Below are 6,421 nucleotides of genomic sequence, written 5' to 3'. Positions count from 1 at the left end.
AAATAAACTCTAAAGTGTTAGTGAATCTATCTTTTTGATGGGATACGCATTGTACGAAACTAATTTCAACGATCCAACCGTCAAACTTGTTTGTATATGGTTCGAGATCGCATACGCCAAAAATCGCAGAAAACAAACATTCAGAGATCAAGTAATGGTACAAAACTTTTCGACGGTTAGAAAGGTAAAAATCACAATTTAACGGTTATTTTAACTCCGATTTTAATGATTTTTTTTACAGGTACACTCATTGACCCTATATGAATACAATGAATGAATTTGATCTTCAATTAAAATTATTTACACTAGTGGATACCCCAAAATCTTTTGTTATACTTAATAAAAGTATAAATAAATTCTAAGTGTTAGTGAATCTATCTTTTTTATGGGATACGCATTGTACGAAACTAATTTCAATAATCCAACCGTCAAACTTGTTTGTATTTGGTTCGAGATCGCATACGCCAAAAATCGCAAAAAACAAATATTTAGAGATCAAGTAACGAAACAAAACTTTTCGACGGTTATAAACAAAAAATCATGATTTAATGGTTATTTTAAATTTATGCCAGAATATTGCGCGATGAATACATATATTTCGTCGCACAAAGTGTATTTGCGCGACGAAATATATGTATTCGTCGCGCAAGTGTCTAAAATTTCAATTAAGGCGTTTTTTTTCGCTGAAATTTTAAAAAACTTGCGCAACAATTGTTTAGCCTTGCGAGACAAAACTCTGTTGCGCAAGATTCTATATTTTAACCCCATTTCTCCTTCTTCCCCTCACTTCCCTCTTCTTCCTTTTTCCCTGCGCGATACCCTCTCTCTCTTTCCTCTGTATCTCCATCTTTCTCTCCGTCTCTCTCTCCGGCCGTCGCGACTTCGTCTCCAAGAGGTAATTTCCTCTTTAGTTTTTATTTTCAATTTTCTTTATTTACAAATTGGGGGTTAGAATTAGGGTTTTTTGGTTTTTTTTCTTTTTCAAATTGGGGGTTAGAATTAGGGCAGTCGGGTTAGATTTAGGGTTCGTAAATTGGGGGTTACATTAGGTTCTTAAATTAGAGTTTTTAGGGTTCTTAATTGGGGTTATATTTAGGTCTTAAATTAGGGGAACGATTTTAGGCAGTGAGGTTAGATTAGGTTTTCTAAAATTGGGGGTTAGATTTAAGGTTCTTAAATTAGGGGTTCTTAAATTGGTGGCGATTGTCATACTACAATCAAGTTTATGTCCAAGTGCTCAGGAAGAGTTATCATAGTGAGGGATAACAATAGGTTTCATAGGTTTGAGGATGGAAAGTGCACATAAGGAGATTAGTTCTGTAAACTTCCATGTGCTTCCCTTTGTTTTTGTTTTCTCTGTGATTGCACGTTGCTCTCTTCATAAAATATGCAGACATGAACACATCTAGAACATGGGTTGAGCGAGTTGGCATTTTTCATATTTCAAATTTCATTTTTTGGAGAAAGGGTTCAGTAATTTGGGATTTTTTTTTCCATCCAAATTTGAGTTTCCTAGAGAATGATATTGTATTGTAAGTTCTCATATTCTAGATGGGTTTTTATTTGCTCTCTTGAGGAAATTTGTTTTTCTTTTTTGGATACCAGGTGAGGTTTTTTGTCAACGAATACTTTCATTGCTAATAATGTCATTCTTTAACGAAAATACTTTCATATGATAAGATTGTCATTCTTGATTTTTTTCAATTTTCAGGAGAAAAATCCACTAGCTTTTGGATGTACACTTTGGTCACCTACATTACTTTATGGTAATTTTAATTACTATTTCCATAATTTTGTTACCTTCCCTTGCTTTCTAGAATTGTTGTTTGACTTCAAGTTCAAGTGGTCTACTCGAAAGTAGTCCCATGGATTTTGATATTGTTGTGGTTGACTTGCTTTTTTAAGGTTCATTTGATGAGAGCTTACATATCAGAATTAGATGTTTTGGTTACTCTCTTTTCATTGGTTTTCTGATTGTATTCATTGACAAATACTGTGCTTTGATTTTTGAAAATAGAAGGTTATCATCTCTGCTTCTAGGGAGATGCAAAGAAGGTTATCAGTTATCCTCTGCTTCCCTCTGTTTTAATTGTGTTATAGCACATGTTGTGTGTATTGGCATGATATATTGAACTTTGTAACTCCTAAGATGTCTAATGCTTTCTTTTTCTAGCTATGATGCTTGTATCCCTGGTTATTGTTGAATATGTGCCATGCTTTTTTGTTTCTATCCATTAACTTGGGTGCATGTTCTTGGTTTCTGCTACCCTCGAGGAGCCAAATTGCTAGCTTGTGGCTTATTTGTCACTTGAATTCCCTGACACACAAAGAGCACGTACATACAGATTTTGCCTCCAACTACTCCTTTATGCTAGTTTCTTCTTATAAGTTATAATTGTTGGGTCTATATCCTATCTAAATTGATTAGTTTGTGTATAGTATATTAGTTTTAAGTTTTGTTTCTGCCTAACTTGAATTGGGTTTAGAATTTGGGTTTTTAAATTTCGTTTTAAATTTAAGGTGAAATTATTAGTATGTGTATGGTAAGTTAAATCTTTGTGTACAAAACAAATTGATTTCCAATTTTGTAGATGTCACACCTCATTAGAACCCGAAGGGCGATGACTTCTACACCTAGTCCGATTACTACACCTACTACTGCCGTCACTGCTCCGGCATAGATGGACCATAGGCCGGTCAATTCGGTTGACCCAATTGGTCCTTCAGTCCCATAGGCGCAGGCATCGTCGACTTCTTCAGTGGCGTTGCCTGTTAGCGCCTGACGTACTCACCGGCGCCCCCGCACTACAGACCAGATGTTGTCATCGGGATCCATAACCGATGCCTCGGGTACACGACCAGGTATACAATCCTAATTCACTCCCTCATTCCCATGTTAACTGAATTTTGTTATTTTAGGTTCAATTTGTTATGTCAAGTCATGTAAGGATTTAAAAGTTTCCATTGTTTTCTCTTTTCTTGTTTGCAATTTCTTCGCTTTCAAAAATGGGTTTTGTCATGAAATCGAAATTGTGTGTATTCCATAATTATATCTGTTAATTTTTATGTTTTTGCAATTTTTTTGTTAATTTATGTGTCATTTCTTAGTTACTGAAATGGGTTTCTCACGGAATTGAAACGATAAAGTTGTGGAAGAAATTTGATGATGAGGAAATGGCGAAAATGTTTAACTGGGAAATGAAAACCTTGGTAATTATCATGAAGCAAAGTATTTAGAGTCGTAGAAGTTTCGGTTGTGACTGTCAGAGTCTTACAAAAGTCAATGTGGATGAGGTTATATGGAATTGTTTGCTATGGCAACTTAGAATTCTTTGCCAAGCTTGTTGCCAGCAATGTCGAGAGCCTGTGTATACAAGCTCGAAAATTGGCCGTCTTGGATGGCACTTGTCGCCATTTTTAGAAGTTTGTTGTGGTCTCTGAAAACGCTCGAATTGGAAATATATTCTAATTAGGAGAAAGGAAATAGTGGCCTCAAACACAGAAGTAGCTGTGATGCTCAATAAGTAACTTTTAGTAGAAATAGAGGAAGAAAATGTATGTGAATGTTAACTGATCAGTTTTGTTATTTTAGGTTCAATTTGTTAAGTTATGTCATGTAAGGATTAAAAAGTTGTCATCGTTCTAAACCTTTTATTAAACTGTTGTGATCATTGTGTTGGATGCGTATATTGTTTATGTTATTTTCAGGGTTTTGAGAAATGTTTTAATTATAGGGGAGGTTATGCCGAAATTTTAGTAGGATTTGTTATTAGTTTTGGGTTAATGATTTTTTTATCTCTTTGCAGCGAAGAAAAACACCCTAGGACCTTGTCGGCAATTGAAGACGGCGAAGGTCACCCGAGTGACCAACGGTCGTATCCCAATCGGATACGATGAGCGACATCGGGCAGCACCAACAGCGGAGTAGCATAATGCATTGGCCCACGACATTGGGCATGTCGTGCAGACCTTTTGCCCTATGTTGTGGAAGTCTTGGAAGGCGAGTCGGAGGAGACGAAGAACACGGTGCGCAACCAATTGTCCGTAAGTAGAGTTGCATTTTTAAGGCTTTTCATGTAAAATTTATATATTTATATTTATTACTGTCTTTTATTACTAATACTTTCCAAATATTTGTTACATTGCAGACAAACTACAATTTGGAAGACATGGACGAGGACATGTTCGCGTACCTCAATCGGCTCTTCTCCAAACGCTACAAGTAGTGGAAAAGTGACCTGCACAAATGTTTCCAACAATTTGATGATCCGCAAGTCACTCTCGATGAGGGTTGTCAGAAGGAGTTGAAGGACTGACAAGATAGTTGGGTTTAGCTTTGTGGTCATTTTCAAGAGCGGGGCTATGTGGTACGTTTTTAATTACGACTTCTTTGATTTTACTTTTTTTAATTTTTACTAATGTTTATTATTATTTTTTTAATTTTCTTTAAGTATTACAACTAATACGTTTATTTTTTTAATAACAGAAGAAGGCAAAGGCGAACAAGATCAATCGGGAGAAGAAGATTCTTCTCCACCATTCGGGTTCGAGGCCTTTCTCCTATAGGATGGGGGCGTGATGGAAGGTATATATTAATCTTTCATTTCCAATTTTAAAATGTCACTAATAATTTTTTTTTCTTACTAACATTTTCCTTATCTTTTTCGATTTCAGGAGGGTTCAAAATTTCCGGAAATCGACGTCTTTGCTAATGTTTATGTTCGGCCTGGGAATGAGTTGACCGAGTCCCTTCATGTAAGTAATTTCTTATGCATTCAACATTTACACTAATTATTTCAAATTGTTTTCTATTAATAATCCATGCTTTTTTTTTTCACATGCGACTATATTGGAGAAGAGTCAATCGGTGCTTCAAGAGTCCGCCTCCCAGCTTCCCTCGGACATGCCGATTGAGTCTGTGGATCCCTCTGAGGATGCAGGGTTTCACATCATTATAGAGACGTTGGACCATACTTTCGGTCGGAGGCCAGGGATTTATTGTCGGGGGATGGGAAATGCCAGGCAGCAGGATAGTAGAGCCTCATCATCATCGCAGTCAAAGGGCCAGGTTACGGCTTTGACGTAAGAAGTCGCTGGGCTGAGGAGTGAGCTGGCATCGTACAAGTCTCAAATGTCGATGCTTGTACAAGCCCTTAGTTCCTTCGGAATACATCTCCCCGATTTTTCTGCACCATCACCCTCACTGAGCAAGCACAGCAATCAGGCCCGTTGACCTCCGACCCCGTCCCCAACTAGCAGCAAGATCCTTCGAACGACATTCCTATAGATTTTTTTGCTTTTTTTTCATAGTTTTGTTCCTGCTTTCTTTTAAAACTTTATATTTGTACGTACATTTTTATTCATTAATTTGCTTTTTTTTTTGTCATTAGTATGAAATCTTTTTTTTTTTAATTTTCCCTTTATTCTATTTATTTATTTTTTTAAATTACACTTGCGCGACGGCGAACAGTCGTTGCGTAAAATTAAGCGCGCCATATAACTTCGTCGCGCATTACCATGCGCCTCTTACATTTTTCGTCGCGCAAACTTTTTGAGACGAACTAGTCACAAAGCGTACTTGTACCCTTTTATATCGTACGACGAAAACCTTCGTCTGTATAACTTTAGCGCAACAAGTAGTAAAGCGTCGCACTTTTTTTTTTTTTGCACGACGAATTTGAAATATTTCGTCACGCAATGTCTTTTTTCACAACCTTTACGCGACAAAATACGCTCGACGATTTTCTGGTCGCCATAGTTTTTATGCGACCTAACAATGATTTGCGCAACAAAATCTCACTCGTCGCGCAAACTGTTTAATTTAGTAGTGTGATCTCCCGCCCTTAAATTTGCTGGACTTTCTAGAGCACGTCAACAGGAAAGGTAGAAAAGAAGGCTTTCCCGGGGAACATCCGCTCCTATGTACAGTCCTTGGATTTAACATTTGGACATTTTTATGTGCAATCGGAGAAACATTTTTTTATATCTACATCTCTCATCACGTTATAAGAATATACACAATGAATACATATAGATGAATAAGATACATTGTCAATTACATAACAGAATCTCACGTATTTTCCCCAAAAGTTTCTTGGTACGTCACATATATGCCAAATATGAACTTATGGAGGCTGGCTCCACCCCTTGTTAAAACTTAAGAGGCATTGTGCCAGCTTTCACGGAAATGATGTGGGATCTTTAAATGTTTATAGGTTCAACACCCACAATGTGAGAGGCAGTTGCAACAATGCGACATCCGCCATTTATAAAGACACTTTCCTTCATTCTTAAGGCCATGCATGCATGTTACGTTGCCAATAGAGTGCTCACACAGGTACATACAACAATATACTAATCTTTCTCACGTGAAACTCAACCATTATCTCATCCCAAACGTCTAGGTATAGCTGAAATTTAT

The 6,421-nt window shown here is 36.9% G+C and overlaps 1 pseudogene; it reads left to right on the top strand.

Moving 5' to 3' along the window:
• Positions 1 to 4,181: 4,181 nt before the first annotated feature.
• Positions 4,182 to 5,367, top strand: LOC126590851 (uncharacterized; annotated as a pseudogene).
• The last annotated feature ends 1,054 nt before the right edge of the window (positions 5,368 to 6,421 follow it).

This window comes from Malus sylvestris, chromosome 11 (genome assembly GCF_916048215.2).
Source record: "Malus sylvestris chromosome 11, drMalSylv7.2, whole genome shotgun sequence".
Taxonomy (NCBI): domain Eukaryota; kingdom Viridiplantae; phylum Streptophyta; class Magnoliopsida; order Rosales; family Rosaceae; genus Malus; species Malus sylvestris.
Note: the sequence above shows the minus strand (reverse complement) of the source record. Positions and strands in the feature narration are given on the sequence as shown.